Source organism: Oryctolagus cuniculus, chromosome 11 (assembly GCF_051225735.1).
Source record: "Oryctolagus cuniculus isolate XC-2025 breed Fujian yellow rabbit chromosome 11, ASM5122573v1, whole genome shotgun sequence".
Lineage (NCBI taxonomy): Eukaryota > Metazoa > Chordata > Mammalia > Lagomorpha > Leporidae > Oryctolagus > Oryctolagus cuniculus.
The window spans coordinates 80,847,387-80,864,941 of NC_142877.1; the positions used below are offsets into that span (position 1 = coordinate 80,847,387).

Sequence of the window (17,555 nt, forward strand, 5' to 3'; positions counted from 1 at the left end):
TAGACCTGCCACCCTTTCTTTTATGCACTTTGGATGTTACTGTGTATGTATTATATTACGCTGCTTCTTTCACCTGGTTTGCAGAGAGACATTACCATATAGCATTAAATTTTAAAAACTTATATTTGACTTTAGAAGATTGCGTACTTCTATCATGTGAGCTGTATTTCTACATGTACACTGTATTTTTAAGAGCTAGTGCAATCCTCCATTAAATTTAAAAATGTCAAATTTAGGATTTATTTGCAAAACCATTCTAGAAAAATCTTACCTGATCTTTCTGTATGCCTGTACCCATATGTTTTATATCCAAAAAGATAGAAGAGAATGCATCATGTAAACTCATGTCTGTGTATATGACCAAATATATGTGTGTGTGGATGTGTGTGTTTATTTTGAAGATTCCCTCCCTTTAAAATGTTTATTCAAAACATATATTATAATAAAACTATGCTTGGATTTTAAAACTTTTGTGCCAAAATAAACCTATCTTTTCATTTCATTTTTTCATGAACTTTTTGGAGTACCCCATGTATATGTACACATGTGTATACACATTAGCATTAATTTTTCTATATAATTTTCATTCTATGGGGTAAAATATTATAATTTTATTTTAGATCTTTTTAAAGTTTTAAATATGTACTTAGGGTTTTGTGAATTGTTAGGATTTGTGAGTTTATTATAATTTTAAAATATTTTGTCAGGTTTTCCAATGGACAAAACAGGTGGCAAAATCTACTGACTGAAACTGTGATGCTTTTTCAAGCTTAATTAAATATCCAGAGACCCTTGATCTCTTATAGATCAAAACCCTATTACTTGTTTATCTAACGGCATATTTTAATCTGACCCCAGGCAATTTGTATTAGCCACATCCATCTTCAATATTTACTAGATAAAAATTATTATGATACAAGTTGAATATCCCTTATCTGAAATGCTGGTTCCAGAACAGATTCAGATCTCTGGCATAGTTAGATTTGGGAATACTTGCAAACTTTATCAGCTCAGCACAAACTCAATACATTTCAGATTTTGGAGCATTTGGATTTCAGACTTTGGATTTGGGATGATCAGTCTGTCAGTTCCCTTTTTGAATGTCTCGGTGCCAGCCATATTTCTAAGTACTTTACGCATAAGAGCTAATTTAATCCTCGTAACAACCCACTGAGTTTGCCACCAGAATCATCTTTTGGCAAAGGAGACATCCAAAGCACAAAGTGATGGACTAACTGGCTCTGTGCTCATCCTTAACTGAGATTTAAGCCTGGGAGAAATTTTTAAAAAGTGAATACAAATGAATAGTATTTTGATTATTTTAAAATTATTCACAGATTCACTTTTGATCCCACACCAGTTTTATTGGCCAGTGTCTACAACAGGTTGATCATAGAGAAAACTAATAGAAAAGCTATCCAAATTTGAATCTATTACTACATTTTAAGAATATATTGGCACAGTTGATTTTATAGCAAAAATATTTTGGTACTCAAATACTATACCAGCTTCACTGTACTTGAAACTTTACAATATTTTAATGAAAAGATTTTTTTTGTGTGTGTGTGTAGAAACTTTTTTTTTTTTTTTTTGACAGGCAGAGTGGATAGTGAGAGAGAGAGACAGAGAGAAAGGTCCTCCCTTTGCCGTTGGTTCACCCTCCAATGGCCGCCACGGCCAGCGCGCAGTGGCCGGCGCACCGCGCTGATCTGAAGGCAGGAGCCAGGTGCTGGTGTAGAAACTTTTAAGAGTGAAATCATACAAGGAGACAAATCATGACAGTATGAAATCAGCAACAAGAATGATTTACCAGATCCACAAAAGCACTGAAGACATTGTAGGAGAAACCCAGAATCAATGCAGTGTAGACCACAGAATCCCCAGAAGGCAGGGAAATTTCAGGGTTAACTTAGGCAGAACGATGAATGCAAAGTATATAAAAAGGAGTTGCATTAAACCTTTTAAAGAGGTGGTTGGATACAGAGGTCTCCAACCCAACTTTGTAATAACTGGAACTTTTGTTTTATTTTTCCAATCTTAATGAAAGAAAGACTGGAGATTATCCACTAGGAAGGGACAAATGAAAAAGAACTTGGGTGAGACAATGTCACAGCTGAGAGCTGAACAAAGAGCAATTAAATACATGTTGCATGGTAAACATTCAGAGTTCTAGCTCCCCCCCCACACTGGTAGTCTAAAGTTGTCAGTTAGGTATGAATCCATGTAATCAGGACACATTTATCTTCTACCGTCCAACATATCTGCCATGTACTTACTAGTTATACAAATCCTTAAGTCATTACAAGCAATATGCATTTGGAGGAAATATAGTGTTGCGGAAAAGCATTTACCTTAATAGGTAATGCAAAAGAGGTTTAGAGTTTGGGTTCCTGGCTTCTGATTCCATCTAAAACCACCAGGTATTTGTGTGGCTCCAGGAAGTTATTGATCTTGCTAAAGCCTGTATTGCTTTAGTTTGTATTTACAAATTGAATGAAATACTAATACTTGCCAGTTAAAATAATAAACCTCTAGATTGTGAAGGGCAGAAAATCTTCTTTCATAAGAAGAAAGGTGCGCATTGTGAAAACAATGTTGCGAGTACTCCATGGACAGCTCTGATTGGGTGGGGTTGGATCAAGCAGCAGCTGGTTCCCTGTATATTTTGGCTTGGCTGTGGCATTTTCCATGGCTAGGCCTGATTCTTTTCTCCTTCCTGCGGTACATGCTCAGTCCTCCATAATCCAGGCTTCTGCAAGGTTCCTAAGGGTCACTTGGATTCTAAGGTCCCCAAAGCAATTCCCGTGGTCAAAGAAAGATCTCACTTGCTTAAATCCTGAATTATCTCTGAACAAGTTTAATCTATGGAATTACAGATGCGCTATTTCCCTATTCTCTCACTTCCTCTTCCGGCATTATGGCTTCTGGTCCAGTGTTCACCTTCTCTTACTTTGAATTCACAGATTATGCTTTGAAAATACTGAACCATTTGTTAATGACTTCCCATCATTCTAAAACCTACAGTTCTGTGCCTGTGCTTTTTCCTGAAACTCCATATTCAACCTGGAAAATCCATTCTGTCATCCATCACAGCTCTTACTCATCCTTCAAGACTGAACTTTGCTCTAAACCTCGTGATGAGCTCAGTGCACTTTCTTTTATTTTTAAGATTATTTTTTATTTTCTTCAAAGGCAGAGTTACATAAAGAGGAGGAGGAGGAGAGAGAGAGAGAAAGAGAGAGATTGAGAGAGAGAGATCTTCCATCTTCTATTTCAGCCCCAAATGGCTACAGCAGCCAGGGCTGGGCCAGGCGGAAGCCAGGAGCCAGGAGCTTCTTCCAGGTCTCCCACATCAGTGCACTTTCTTGATGTATTCAGTGTGTATCAGTCATGATTTATTATTCTAAAGCTTTTGTTTGTCTCTATTTTCCAGAAGCCTATGAATTATCCAGGCCAGGTATAGGGATTGTGTCCTAATTATCCCTGTATTCCCAGGGTTAAATGCAATTTTGTCACAAAATATGCTTTTGTCATCTTGAAACCCCATATGGATATGGATATGTGTATCTTTTTATGATGGTGCTTGCCACACTGAATTGAAAGCATTTATTCCATGTGTTATCTGATTTGATAGGGTTGAGCACAGGCCTTAATATACTGCTAATATTTAAATGAATGATTGAATACAGAAGGGAAACTTTAATTTTTTGAATACTTTTTAAAACATAGATATATAAAGAAAAATGAAGGTAGGGCATTGACAATTCAAGGCATATGGAAAAGAATTTATTGTAATTCTAGCAAAACCAAACCATCAGGAATATTGCTATTTGCTTTTGTTGCTTGAGAAATGTAAGCCTTTCTTGCCGGTGATTTATTAAATATACTGGGTATGACATTAAAATAGAAATGTAAATAACAAAGAATACCATTAAGACATCTAATGAGAATTTTCTTCAGAAATTCTGCTTTATGTTTGTTTGAAATCTATCTAAAATACCAAAGAATTCATTGACTTTAGAAAATTTACAGAGTGAAATTATAGGCTTCCAAATCTTAGTATAATGTAACTTATATAAACGCTTATAAAACCCACTACGATTATGTGTACATAGACCTTTTCATATTTCTTGTTTTCTTACCTGCTTAACATTTTGTTTATTCTATAGTATTAATTATGCAGAAATAGGAGATTCATTAAAAAGTTCTATTTTAAAAATAAAATTATGAAATCTCAACAAAGGTTACTGAATTGTTAATGATTTAGTCACGGAATTGGAACTGAACTCAGCTTGAGTCTTTCTTAGACAAGGAGGAAGTAAACTTTGTGTGCAAAAAGCCATCCAGTAAATATTTTAAGTTTTGTGGAGTAAGAGACAAGACCAAAATGCCGTAAAAGTATCTTTATGATATGGGAAAAGAAATCACTTCAAAGATTTTAACTATTTAAAAGTGTGAAAATCATTCTTAGATCACAGAGTCTGCAATTGCGTTTAGACCCATAGCCATGATTTGCTGACTGCTGTTCTTGGCCGTACCGGGCTTGGTCCAGCATTTATTCTCTATGTTAGTTTCCAAGGGCTGCTCAACGAAAACACTTCACATTGAGTGTCTTCAATAAGAGAAGGAGACAGTAAATCAGAAATATACGCAGGACAGGCACTTGGCCTAGAAGTCGAGATGCTGGTTAAGGAAGCCTGCAGCCCACATTGGAGTGCCTGGGTTTGATATGGACTCCAGCTCCTGGTCTTAAGCCTTCTTATTAATGCAGCCTCTAAAAAGCAACAGTGATGGCCCAAGTCATTGTGTTTCTGTTGCTGTGCCTCTGCCTAGGCTTGCTCCAGGCTTTGTCTCCACCAAGAAGGAATTCAAGGAATAGATGTAGGTAAAGGTGAGCAGAGAAGCAAGATTTATTTAGAGCAAAAGCACACATGCTGGAATGAGTGTGGCAAGCTTGGGAAGGAAAGAATGGCACTTAACAGGACCAGGACCATCCTTTTATATGATCTAGGGTGATAAGGAATGGTATATGGAGCGAGGATTTAATTGAGTATTCAAATGGGGCCAAGTTCGGGGTGATGCTTGAATATTGCCCATTTCCTGGCCCTTTTTTGTTAACTCTCAGATGTGTCACACCCTTAGGAGCATGCTGAGAGTGGGACTTTCAATCACAGTAATTTCATTGTAGTGAAATTATAATGAGCTTAAGGTCATTGCAGGGACACAGCCAGCAGCTGTGTTTGATATTTGCAGCTGGTGCTGGTTCCTGTTTGTTTGTTTTATTTAAGATTTATTTATTTGGAATGTCAGAGTTAGAGAAGGGAGACACAGAAAAAGAAAGATCTTCCATCCACTGCCCAGATGGTTGCAATGGCCAGCAGAGGGCCAGTCTGAAGCCAGGAGCCAGGAGCTTCATCCAGGTTTTCCACATGGGCAGCAGAAGCCCATACGCTTGGGCCATCTTCTGCTGCTTTTCCCAGGCCATTATCAGGGACCTAGGTCAGAAGTGGAACATCCAGGACACGAACCCTGTGCCCATAGAGGACGCCAGCATTACAGATGGCTGGTTTACCCTCTGACGTTGGATCCCTGGTGTTGGTTCTTAAGCAGCAAAATCTCAGCAGTTGTGGTCTGCAAGGAGGTGGGTGGGGTTTGTGTGGTGCAGGTGGGGCTGCAGTGTAGGTAAGGCTGTACGTACTACAGGTGTTTGCAATCCTCAGCTCTTTTTTTGTTGACTATCTGCCTGCCTACGTGACGGTCACTCAGGACATGTGGAGTGTTCCTGGTTCCCTGCTGCAGCTGTTGCAGACGTTAGGATTGGTTCCTTCTGAGTTCCTGCAGGAAGGATGTTCCCTGGCTTCTTTCCCTGCTTGTGGATGGCAGATTTCTCTGTCTTCACATTTTCTTCCTCTTTTGGTGTCTGTGTTCAAATTCCTTCTTTCTGTAAGTGAAATCAGAGAAGACCCCCTAAAATTTACACTGAAATGTGGCCCCTTAAAGTTCCCTAGGAATGCTATCTGGAGTGCCACATGTGCTACCGGAATTTGGGGTACCTTACAATTTCACCACGGGCTTATTACTAAATCCCGATATTAATAAGCCCAAGAGGGTTCTTGCCTAATATTTAGAGAAGAATTCTAAATACCAGCACAGATAAACGAGGCAGCATGGTACATTTTAAGCTTTTTATTTGGTGAGAAAGATGCATAGGAGAGAGCTTTAAGAGAGAGAGGTGAATAGGGGTTCATACCAAGCACCAGGAACCAGCCACGTGGATGAGCAGCTAGGCCTGTATCTGGGCCAGGAAGCCTAGAGCACATGGCCCGAAGGCTATGTGCCCTGGAGGCACGAGGCTACAGCAAGCTCCCTCCTGACAAGAGGCCAGGGAAAAAGAGCCCGCCAGGCCACACCGTGTCCCAGCTTTTAACCCACTTTCAAAGAGGATGGTTAATTAACCTGATTGGCTGGTGGGCACCCAGGTGTGGCCAGGTAGTGGAATGAGGCCACTCAGGGGCGTGGCAAAGGCGTGGTCTTCCAGTTCACAAATCTAACAATTTTAACCGGTGTGCTTGCCTACTTCATAAGGACACCTGTCACAATGGATTAAGGCCCACTTTAATGAGCTCCTTTTAACTTGACCTGTGTCCAAATAAGGTTACTTTCTCAGGTACTGGGTGTTAAAATTTCAGTATGTAAATTTTGAGCAGTAAACAACTGAACCCATAACATCCTCATTCCCTTTGCACAGCATCCAACTTTAGTCAGTTCAAGTAACAGACATGAGAATTACATCTCACTCTTTCTGTCCTTCTAAATGGGAAACCAGAGCTTCTTTGTCAACTATCCTACAGCATAACAGACACACACAGCTGCATGAAAACAGTGAAAAGGTGACCCTCTGAGACTTGCTGCTCCCACCACCTGAAACCCTGGGGAGATATTGTGCAAAAGTGTCAATCATCTGAGTATCTAGCTTCCTTAGCAGCAAGGCAGCAAAATATTTGAAACCAAATTCTAAAAAAAATATTAATTTTCATTGTATCTATAAAAATGTTTTGCTGGTTTTTAACAGCCCTAACTCTGTGATTCCCTAAATAGATCAAGAAAAGATTCAGCCACAAATAACACCCTCCTGTGTCCAAGCAGCCGTCAGAATCAACTCTAAAATAACATTGTTATTTGAAATCCCCTGCTGTGAATATGCCTGACATTTCAGGTTAGGAAGTGTCATACCTTTTGTAGTTAGAACTGTCACAGCATGTGGAGCCCATGTGCTACTGACTCTTACATCCCAGGCAAGGATGGGTTAGCACAGTACAACTAAAGAGGTCTTTTTTAAAAAAAATTTTAAATGAAAAGACAGTGTGAGGTTTTTAGTACAAGGACTTAGATTTAGAGCTTAGTTACCCAACCTGCCTTGGAAAAAAATCAGTCCGTAGTCATCAGTTTTAGAAGAAATGTGGTTTAAAATAAAGCCTTGTATTGCCTATCTCTGATGCTTTATTAACTTGTCATTGATCCATCCATTACTTTCATGACATAACATTTTTTACCAGCAAAAGGAGACAGTATCTGTTATTTGACAACTGCTTCATAATCCCCAATGTGCTTTAATAGGACTGTTATAAAGAATACAGATGTTTATATACAAAAAGTATGCAATATACCAGGCATAGGTCTCCTTTCTTTTTCAGAAGAAAGTATTGTAAATCAGAAATCAGTTAACTTTTGAAACTTCTCACTTTTTTACAAATAAGAAACATGAGGCTTTGTTAGTTAGAAAATTGCTAGTTACTGCAGTTCAAGTGATTGTATATTTGCAAAGCACCATATCCGAAGAGAATACTGTAGAAGTGATTAGACCTACTCCCTTGATGGAGTCTCTATCCATTCCATATTTGAAAAGTGACAGCTACTCTCTTCCCTAAATAGGGCAGCAGAGAAAAGGAAGGTGACTTATGTTTGACAGATGCTATGCCAGTGCTTTATTCCATAATTGTGAAGACACTGTGTTTTACATTTTGCAACTGAGAGAGTTAAGACATAGAGCATAAATATATTTATCATAATTCTTTTGTTTATATTTCAGTACATTATAAACCCACCCCCAGCAATCCTATAGACAATAAAATATCAAATTGTACCCCCATGAACTTTCTGCTAATATTTCAGTCTATAGAGTTTGGAGAAAGTATAGTTCATGATTTTTTCCAACTGAAATGTATGTTTCACATAGTAGGTACTCTCATAATATGGTTAAAGAATAAAATATAAAAGCACAAACAAGTAGTCAGAAATTGAAAACAAAAATATTATGTCCTCTTCGCAGGAGTGGAACATGCATCCTGCTCTCATTTTCTGAAGATCAATCATCCTTTTTGTAAGATCAAGTTGTCTGTGTGATATAGAGAGTGAGCCTTAAATTAACTTTTAAATGTGTATTATCTTAGAACGTGCTTTTAAAATAAATTTCACCTGCATAGATGTTCTCTGTGGATCAAAGGCTTAATCACCACACTTTTCAAGAGATACTTTTCTTACCATTTGATTTCATTGTTACTGTAATGACAGCAGCTCATTAACACTGTGGGCGTTAGTATTGATTGTGACTTTTAAATTTTACTTTTTCCTATAAGAGTTTAATTTCTATCTAAAATAGATGATAACTTTCCATTGGCTGCTGCTTTGTAGCTTTCCCCAGATATTGGGCCAATTATTCACGGTAAGATACTAGCATTCAAATTGGTGCTGGTGGTCATGAATTACTCTGAACACTTTCCTCCTATTATGATGTTCCATTTTACAGAATACAGTAGCATGTGTAGTCTTCAATGCAGAATTAATCATGAAAGTCAAGTGCTCACTGCAGGTACAATCAGCACCATCTACTTATTCAAGCTTGTTTGTCTTATGACTTTATTTAGCTGAGCACATGCCTCTAATAATAACAAATAGCCCACTTCAACATCCTTTAAAGAGTCTGGTGTATTTTAGGGATTGTATCTTCCTGATCAGTTAGCAGGTATGGAGAGGAAAGGCAATAAGCAGAAAATAAAGTTAGAATTTAATTTTTTAGGACAAAAACCTTTTGGGCTGTATTGGTCTTTGCTTAATGTGTATATAAGACAGGTATTTCTGTTGTTATAACATCTTGAATTACTTATGACCTCTTATATTCAGAGGAAGTGAGGTTGATTTTCAGACTCACAGGAGTATTGTCTTCTTGAATGAATTTCTTTCAGTCAGAGTCAGTAGGCTGTCGTAAGCCTTTTATTGCTCCCCGTGTATGGGTACAACTAATGAACCTCATAGTTCCGCACTGCAGGCTCATTGCAGGCCTAATCCAGATGTGTATCTTAATGCTCAGCACAGCTTGAGGGCTCTGAAGTGGCAATTGTACCCTTTATGGCATACGAATGGCAGGAAATCAGTAGGGGAAGTGCTGTCTCCTACTGATTTTCCTCCTGGCTTATGTCAGCTGTCCACCTTGCCAGTGGTGGTCAGCATTATTCTCATTGTTTCTCTTTACGGCTTTCTCTTTAATCTCGACCCAAGAGAAGAGCTCCAAAAGGTTCATGGGAAGTGGAATTCAAAGATGAGTGTATTGTGGTGCAATACAGCATTACAATCCATGCATGGTTTTTTCATAATATGTATTTTCCATACATGAAGACCACTCACATTTACCCATGTGGGCAATGTGGTGGGGACAGATCTGGACGTGGGGAAAGAGGCTTCTCTGAGGTGCTGTGCTGTTCTTTCCTATGCAGAAAAGATGATTTCTTTCCTTTTTTCAAGAGTGGACCCCAGTGTACCAATTATCCTCCTTGCAGTGAGGAATCCTCAGTGTTGAGCCTTCAACATTCATCTGTCACTTTGTCTTTGAAATGTACATTGTGCATTTCTGTCTCTGCCTACCCTCCCCCCTTCACAAAGATACTCTCTCATTGTAAGATGCCAAACCTCCTGAAACCAGGATAGTTAATGTTATCTGTTCCTGGACACTCTCGAACTCATTTGCTTTTCAAATACATGTGCATTTTCAAGTATAAATGTATAGGCTAATGAATCATTTTATTTGAATGGTTTTTTAAAATCAACGTCCAGATTTGAAAACATCTGAACACATGTTTTCAGAAAGACATGTTGTTTCCGAACAAACTTTAATTTTTTAATTTTGAACTTGAGAGTCCAGTAATGAGTTCTGTAATGATATTTTGGGATTTTGTTTTAAGCATGCCTTCTGTGATTTCTTAGCCTATTGTTAAGCAAAAGCAATATGTGATTTAGTTCTCCTATGGTTTAATTTTAATAGGCTATATTTGATTGACACACTGTGTTGTGACATATGTAAATATTTTAAGATAAAATGTGATCCATGATATGCCTAAACCAACAAATATATAATTCTATAAATTATCTTATTTTAAATTTTTATTTATTTATTTTAGTTACTTGAAAGGCAAAGAGAAAAAAACAGCAAGAAAGACACACAGACTGATAGATATTCAATCCTGTTGTTCACTCATCAAATGCCTGCAACAGCTGAAGTGAGGTGGGACAAAGCCTGGAGCCATGAACTCCATCTGGGTCTCTCACATGGGTGACAGGCACCCATTTGTACCCATCTGCTCCCACCCAGAGTGTGAATTAGTGAAGGAAACAGGGTAGCTGGGACTTGAAGCAGATTCTGCTATGAGATGCAAGCATTCCAAGCCGTGTCTTAACTGTTGTGCCCAACACCCATCCCTCTTCCTTTCTTAACCTCAATATTTCCTTGCCTCCCAACACCATTTCCACTGTTCTTCTCAGAAGACTCATTGTTAGCTAACTTGTCCTTATTGTTTATCCTCTTTTAACTAATTCATTAATTAATTATTTGAAAGAGTGGCAGAGAAGAGAGAGCTTCAGTCAACTAGGTCACTACCCAATTGGGTGAAAGGGTCAGAGCCAGACCAGGTCAAAAGCCAGGAGCTGGGAATTCCATCTAGGTCTCCTATAAGGATACCAGGGACCCAGCACTTGAACCATCATCTACTACCCCCCAGGCTTGTTATCAGGAAGCTGAATAAGAAGGAGAGTAGCCAGGACTTGAACTGCCCTCTGATGGCTTACTCCCGCTGTGCCATGAGATTCACCCTGATGACCTCTCCTGGGAACATTCCTTGACCTTGTTTTCCCTGAAACCCACCTCTCCCCTGACAACTCTGTTCCCTTGCAGTTCCTCCCCACTCCCTTCCACTGCTAGACTTGGATGTTGGTAAAATGTCCATTTTTACTCCCCACATCATCCTAAAAGAAACTTGTGTTGAAGTTTCTGCTCTAAGTCTAGATCACCCGCTACCCGTATTTGCTATTGTTTTCCCAAGAACCTTAAGTTACCCTCCCTTCTTGCTTATTCAAGATTTTAAATCTCTGTCAATTTCTCTCTACTACTAGCACTATTACTACTCTCATCCTGTCTTGATTCATTATGTCAGCATCTATATATACCTTCCCATAGTCTGGCTTCTCAGGACCCTGTTACTTTATCATCAAATGATCTTGCCCTCTATGCTACCTTATCACACACTATTACTATCATACTATATAATTTATTCTTTTTTTAAAGATTTATTTATTTATTTGAAAGGCAGAGTTACAGAGAAGCAGAGGCAGAGAGAGCTAAGATCCTCCATCCGCTGGTTCACTCCCTGAGTGGCCGCAACAGCAGGAGCTGGGCTGATCTGAAGCCAGGAGTTTCTTCCAGGTTTCCCACGTGGGTGCAGGGGCCCAGGCACTTCTACTGCTTTCCCAGGCCATAGCAGAGAGCTGGATCAGAAGTGGGACTAGAACCAGCACCCATATGGGATGTCGGCACTACAGGCGTGGCTTTACCCACTAAGCCACACTGCTAGCTCCATTTTTCCATTCTCTTAACAAATAACTCAGAACCATTCTTTCTCTCTGAACTTGTATTCCCTGTTTTCCATTTTCTTTTGTTCTATTTATCATTTACCAAAGAAAGCTGAAACAACCCAAATGTACTCATCATTTTCTCCATCCCAGCAACTTTCAAACTCAGAGTTCTCTTTCATATGAGCCTTACTCAATGTTAGCACGTATAAACTATCTCAACTACTCACTTCCTGAGTGAGTGGCTCCCATGCCCTCACTGTTCTAAAAATTAGAGCAGCAGGTGTTTCTGTTCTGTCTCACATCATCAGTTTTTTTAAACCTCCTCTAAGTGATTCTTAACAACACCCCAACATATTGGGGTTTCCCTTCCTCTATAAACAAAAACAAAAACAGATAAAGCAAAACAAAAGCCATCCCCATCAATTCTATATTCCCCTTGAGTCATTCCTTTCTTTCTCTGCTCCCCTTTACACCAACATCCTTGTAACTATTTTTTCCATTCCCTTGCTATCACCAATTCTTCTTTTCCTGTTGTCTCTTGAATCTACTCCAATTTTTTTATCCCATCACTTTTCCAAAGCTGTTCTTACTAAGATAATCAATGACTTCCTTGTTATCATCAATGTGTATTACATATTACCAAACCCAATGGTTAATTCTTATTCTTCTTCTGACTTGCTCTATTGTGCTCTTGGGTATGACTCATTGTTTAGTGAAATGTGAGTCCCCAGTCTTTTTTTTTTTTTTTTTTTGGTCTCTTGGAGAGTCACTTATGATTTCTGAGTAGGAGACTTACATGATCAAGTTTAACTTGAGGAAGATTTGTCTTGATAGACCAGAGGCTAGAGAAATAAACATGAATAAGCAAATGCAACCGCCAAAGGAACAGATAAAATCAACATAATTAGAATACTAGTCTTGTAAAGAAAAAAAAGGAAGAAAGGAAGTATAGAAGATATATAATAGATGTGGAACTAGTGCAAATTGCAACAGATTTGATATTTAGGTAAAATGAAAATCTATATTTTCAGTAACAACAAATTACTTTCTATTGTCCAGGTTTGCAATAACAGGCATTTATTCCTTGTTCATAATAAATGGCACACCTGTGAGTTTCCTGTTGTGACTTGACTTCATTTTTCTCATTCTAAGACCTAGACTGCAGGAACAACCTCTACATGGAATATTGTTGCTGTGGATTCATTCTGAGAGGAGGAGAGCAGTGAGGGCAAGAGGCACGGAGTCACCATACAGACCCTGGGTGAAAAGTGGGTTAGAGGCGAGCAGCCCAGAGACTCATTTATTTCAGTTGGCATAGCAGCTTATATAGCCGAGGCAGCCAATCCAGTCAAAGGGCAGTTTATGCCCTAACCAATGATAGCCTGTTGCCAGGCAGGCTCTTCTGCCAGGTGGTTTCCCAGGTGGTTTCTGAAGTCATTCCTGAGTAACTGACGCTCACTTGCCAGTAGCCATCTTGGCATGGCCTTATTCTACCACATTTCCCCCTTTTCATTTATTTTTGAGCAATGGGAGGCATGATTCTTGGCCATACCATTGTTGACCCTGTTTCCATGTGGTCTCCATACATGGCTGTGCCTGTCTTAGGTTGTCCCTCAGGTGATCTTACCCATCATTGACTAACCAGCCCTCAAAATGGGAGACCACAGGAGTGCTTGCTCAGATGGTGGTAGGAATGAGGAACAATGGTAATCAGGAATGGCGTGACTGCACACAGGCTGTGGGCCATTTGAGTGGCTGTCCAGAGCTAGTGGGGTAAAAAACAGTAACAGATGTGGCTGTGGGCAGTTCCTCAGGGTAGATGATAGGACAGCAGCTTGACAATCGATAGCAGGTGCATTGCTAACAAGGTGGACTCTCAGTCTTGTTCAGCTGGTTCTGGTTGACTGTCAGTTGCAGGCTTGATGTTTCTGGCTGGTACCCAAATGGGCTATCCCACATTCTCTGGACACAAGCATATCCTCAGCCCTTGGTTAGCAGAGGGTGTGGCCCCTTCCATTCTTCTGTCAGGGGGTCTTTCCACCTAACCATAGGGGCCAGGGTCTGGAATGGAAAGGATCCCGTGTTTATAAACTGGGCTTACCCCTTGGGAATCAAAAGTAAGAAAATTGATAGTGAAAAGGATCTCAGTCAAAGCAAGCTGTGGATGTGGGGGCATATGATTGTTTTTCTGTCTTTGTAAGAGATCTTTAATCATCCTATGAGTTCTTTCAATGATTGCCTGTCCCTGTGGGTTGTATGGGGCAGACTGTATGTTCCAGGACCTCCAGAAGGAATTAAATTCCTGTGACGTATATGCTGGCCCGTTGTCAGTCTTTATGGTCCAGGGAACACTGAGAACCAGCATGGCTGACTTAACTGCCTTTATTACATTACTAGCCTTTTCTCCAGATTGGGCTGTTGCACATATAGCCTTTGAATAAGTATCTACCACCACATGGACAAACTTAAGTTTATCAAAGGAGATAATGTGGGTGATGTTCACTTGACAGAGCAAGGCCTCACGGGTTCACTCCTGCTTGTTGCAGTGGGCCTAACAGGGCAAGGGGGGCACAATTCTTGCAAGAGCATACTAGGTGTTTTCTTTGGCTCATTGTTAGCTCTGGGAAAAGCAGTTTTATGTTGCTTGCTGACGTATGAAATTTTTGGTGTAGAATATGGGCTTATACTAGATGTCAAATGGAAGATAAGATGATCAACCTTGCAGGAGTTAAGACAATCAACCTTTTCATTGCCTTGGAAAATAAAGCTAGGTAACCCAGTATGTGATTTTATGTGTGAGATATACCATGGGTGTTTTCTATTCTCAGTTAGCTCTTTAAGTGTTGTGAATATCTGGTTAATTGGTTTATTGGTTGGGTTAAAGATGGCAAAGGGCATCGTCTTTGCTACCTGTGCTGAGTATTTGCTGTCCGAAAATATATTTACCAGCCCATCCTGGCTAAGGAGTAGTACCTTGACTATTGCCCTTATTTCTCCCAACTATACTGATCCCCTGTGGGGTTCTACATGGAGCTTGTCTTTTTCCACAGCAACAGTATATCTTTTCTTTCTTTTTTTTCAAAGATTTATTTATTTATTTTGAAAGTCAGAGTTACACTGAGAGAGAAGGAGAGGCAGAGAGAGAGAGAGAGAGGCCTTCCATCTGCTTGTTCACTCCCCAGTTGACCACAAAGGCTGGAGCCAGGGGCTTCTTCCAGGTCTCCCACAAGGGTGCAGGGGTCCAAGGACTTGGGCCATCTTCTACTAATTTCCCAGGCCATAGCAGAGAGCTGGATCAGAAGTAGAGCAGCCAGGTCTCAAACCGGCGCCCATATGGGATGCTGGCACTGCAAGCGGTGGCTTTACCCGTTTTGACACAGTGCCAGCCCCGTGGGATATATTTTCTTGAGACAGAGAAGGAGAGCAAAAAATCCAGGAGACACTTGTACTGAACCTTAAATGATGTGGCACATGTCACTTCTACTCATATGTCACTGGTAAAAACACATCACATGGCTAAGGTCAAAGTCAATGAGATAGACATGTATAACCCACAGAGAGGGAAGGTGGATAGACTATTTGTGTGTAGTATAATTTACTTTGGTGGTTATTCATACTAGTTTCTGCCCTTCTAAAAGAATGTGAAAATTATGGGCAGAAAGATAAGATGTAGTAGAAAAGATGGATTTTTGTAAGAGCCATAATGTGTGTGGGCTGAACATCCAGGAGGAGATGTCAGACAGGCAGTTTGAAATGGAAAACTAGCACTTACAACAAAGGTCAGGGCTGAAAATTTGAATGCAGCCAAGAACAGATCATTTGGGAACACATATATTTTGGCAAAGGAAGATAAAAAGATAGAATTATAGGAAACAGTATCTGGTTCACAAACTCCAATGTTGAGAAAAATGTACCCTGATAACAATGTAGATTCATGATCTACCAGTGATTCATCCATACTTGTTCATCAATGTGTTTCGAGTTCTGTGACTTTATTAAAGAGACAATATGATAGGAATTAAAAGCACAAGCTCAGGAATACAAGGACTGGGTTCACTTTCCTGCTGAGCCATATGGTAACGCTTGGCAAAGACTGAGCAAAGTTAATTTACTTCTCCAAAACTGTTCTCTTCTCTGCAAAATGTGACAGCAGCACTTACCCTCATTGGATTGTTGAAAAGATTAAATGAGATTATACTTGTAAAATATTCAGGTAGTTCCCAGGCCATTTAATTTTTTAATCATTTTTTTTTGTTCATATGTCATGTAATTTATTTTGCAAGCTGTGCTCCTCAATTTATAATGGGATTGCATTCTGACAAACCATAATAAATGGAAAACAGTGCAAGTTGAAATGTCTTTAGCATATGTAATCTACCTAACATGATAGATTAGGTACTCTGTTTACACTATAGAGTATCTGTTGTTTACCCTTATGATCCTATGGCTGATTGGGAGCTGGGATTCATGGCTGCTGACCACTGCAAAAGTGCATTGTATCATACTCAGACTAGACAAAGATCAAAATTCAAAATTTGAAGAAGGGTTTCTACTGAATAGCCTGTTATTTTGGTATTATCATGAATTCAAGACACATAAGTCAGTAAATGTCATAAGTTGCAGCCCATCTGTAGGGAATTGATGTTAATTGTATTGCTAACAGGATCTAAATAACAGAAAACATTGACTATGTGTTTACTTTTACTTGAAATGCAGTTTTCTTTTTTTAAATTTATGGTAAACCAATTTCCATTAATTCATATATACAGATTTAGGAACATAGTGATATTTCCACCCCACCCTGCCTCCCACCCACATTCCCAACCATCCTCCTCCTTCCTCTCTTATTCCCTCTCTTAATTTTTACAATGATCTACTGCCAGTTCACTTTATTGTAGTCTTTTCTTGAAGCATATGCTCTTTATTTACTAGTGTTAAAGCTTCCATTGAAAATAAGAATGTCTGTTATTAGCCCATGAAATGCAAATAAGATTCAATTTAATTATAACATACCATCAGCACTCTGATTACTAACATTTATTTCTAGGTTCACCATGTAAAATGCTCAGCTCTTGTTTTCTGAAAGAGTATGGCTATGCATCATACAAATTTATTGCTATTGATAATTTTATCAAATTGAGATTATAAAAGGCTATTTGGGTGGTGTTAATACTATTTACCTTAAACCATTTCAATTTTATGCTTAATGAGGAATAATATGGTAATGAAGATTTTATATGAATTATTCATTGCTGAGGAACATTCCATTGAGTTTGAAGTAAAAAATGAAGGCAAACCTTGGAGATTAAAAACCTAGAAAGGTGTGTCTATTCAAACGTCAGCATTTCTACAGCCTTATTGTGGCCCAGATTCTTTTTACATTTTGTCCTCACTCTATTATCACTTCTTTCCATTGAAATATGTTAGCTGTGTGTTGGGATCCCATTGGTTTCACTGGTCTTCTTTCATGCTATTAGAAAAACAATCTTTAGTGAAGAAGATTGCTTTTATAATGTCAATGCTTTATCGTATTTTAGAATTAACTGCCTATGAAGTCTGAAAAGTTGTCAATGAAACAGTATATGCAAGAGTCTGTAGCCCATATTGCTCTTTTATGCTATCTTGTGGTTTTTCCTGTCAAATGGTTTTTAGTGTTT

At 39.0% G+C, this 17,555-nt stretch overlaps 1 protein-coding gene and 1 pseudogene across 13 annotated transcripts in view; both read left to right on the forward strand.

Moving 5' to 3' along the window:
* Nucleotides 1–17,555, forward strand: part of NAV3 (neuron navigator 3) — a 966,035-nt gene that overhangs the window by 817,471 nt on the left and 131,009 nt on the right. The window lies entirely within an intron of this gene.
* Nucleotides 9,287–17,555, forward strand: part of LOC138844250 (peptidyl-prolyl cis-trans isomerase D pseudogene) — a 34,883-nt pseudogene continuing 26,614 nt past the window's right edge.